This window comes from Salvia miltiorrhiza, chromosome 4, assembly GCF_028751815.1.
Source record: "Salvia miltiorrhiza cultivar Shanhuang (shh) chromosome 4, IMPLAD_Smil_shh, whole genome shotgun sequence".
Lineage (NCBI taxonomy): Eukaryota > Viridiplantae > Streptophyta > Magnoliopsida > Lamiales > Lamiaceae > Salvia > Salvia miltiorrhiza.
Window position 1 is genome coordinate 25,643,302 of NC_080390.1, and position 1,812 is coordinate 25,645,113.

Sequence of the window (1,812 nt, forward strand, 5' to 3'; positions counted from 1 at the left end):
GCTATAGTAAAGCTGCCAGGATCCTTTTGCTTCAAAGGTAGCTTTCTTTGTAGCACAGCACTGCATTCCTCGGAAAGATTTATCGTCTCATATTTCCCCAACTTCTTCTTGTTGGAGACTGCGTCCTTGAGAAACTTGGCATAGCCTGGCATATCTCTCAAAGCATCAAGTAAAGGAATGTTGATGTGAAGCTTTGAAAACATCTCCATGAACTTGGCTAACTTCTTATCCATCTTCGGCTTTGCCAGGCTATTCGGAAAAGGCGCTACAGGCTTGTACTCTGGCCTGGGAAACGTAGGAGTAGGATTGAGCTCCTTCACAGCAGAAGAGCTCGAATCCTTCTTAGGGGGAGGCGGCTGTTTCGCTGCAAGCTCTTCCAAGTCATCATCATCGTCCTCCACTACTTTGCTTTTTCCCTTGTCATTTTGCAGCTCTGGAAAATTCTGGTACTCAGTCCCGCTTCGAAGATGGATCGCATTACACAGATTTTTGGGATTAATTTCAGTGTTGCTGGGAAAGTGGCCCGGCTTGTGCTGTGCAGCTGCTTGGTTGGCCATCTGACCAACTTGATTTTCTAACATCTGCACCTGCTTAGAAAGTGCTGACACATTTTGCTCCATGCTGAACATTTTGGTTCCTAAGTTTGTCGAGTTTGCCTCCATTCCGGTGACCTTCACCAATACTTGCTTCATCATTTCCTCCATTGAATCTTTCTTTGGCTCATTGATTACTCCCCCACTAGAAACAGAAAATCCTGGTGGAGGTTGCAAAGCATTATTGGGATTTGAATAGGAAAAATTTGGATGATTCCTGTTATTTGGATGATATGGGGGATTTCCACCCGGATGTCCCTGATAGTTTGGTCTATTGAATTGGTACTGCCGCTGGACATAATTAGCATCTTCAAACTGCGACACATCAGGTAAACCCGGCTGCTGAGGAATTTTAGCTAGCAGTGCCTTTCTCTCCAACTCATACTGCTTCTGAAGAGCTTCATATTTCTCCTTAAAATCATCTCTCTCCTCATTCACAGCTGCAATTCTTCTCGTAGGATTTCTGTCATTCGGCCATTGATAACTGTTGGAGGCCATCTCTTCTATCACACGATAAGCCTCCTTTGTATTTCTATGGAGAAGACATCCACCTGCAGTAGCATCCACCATACTTTTTGTCAGACCAGTCAAACCCTTATAAAAGTGAATGATTTGTTGATCTTCCGTGAAACCATGTTGTGGACAATTCCTGAGCAACTCATGAAATCTTTCCCAAGCATCGTGAATGGTCTCATCTCCAAACTGGGAAAAGTGAGAAATCTCTGCAATGATTTTCTGAGCTTTAGAAGCAGGAAAGTATTTTGCTAGGAAAGCTCTACACAAATCCTCCCATCCAGTAATAGCACCTCTGTCCAAACTCTTGAACCACTCCTTCGCTCTGTCTCTGAGAGAGAATCCAAACATCTTCATTCTGATGGCATCAGGTGGCACTCCATTCTGCTTAATAGTGTCGCAAATATCTAGAAACTGAGTGATGTGAGCATGCGGATTTTCAGAAGCCGCCCCACTAAACTGTTCAGCTTGCACCATGTTTATCAATCCCGGCTTCAGCTCGAACGTGTTAGCCTGCACAGTTGGTCCCCATCTGCCTCCTTGAAATTGATCAACCCGAGGCTGATACATGTGATTCAGTGGTGGCTCTGGTGGAGGAGCCCGATTGCGCTCTCTCTCTTCGTCTAGCTGCCTCTGAAGGTGTGTCACGACTCGCACAAGAGTTTCAAGGTCCATGTTATTCTGTTGCTCTGCCATTGCTTGCTTC

General features: G+C 45.1%; 1 non-coding gene across 1 annotated transcript; it reads left to right on the forward strand.

Moving 5' to 3' along the window:
- The first annotated feature begins 1,221 nt into the window (after window positions 1-1,221).
- Window positions 1,222-1,328, forward strand: LOC131024019 (small nucleolar RNA R71). The gene has a single exon (XR_009101615.1). It is a non-coding gene; the product is annotated as a small nucleolar RNA R71 (small nucleolar RNA).
- The last annotated feature ends 484 nt before the right edge of the window (window positions 1,329-1,812 follow it).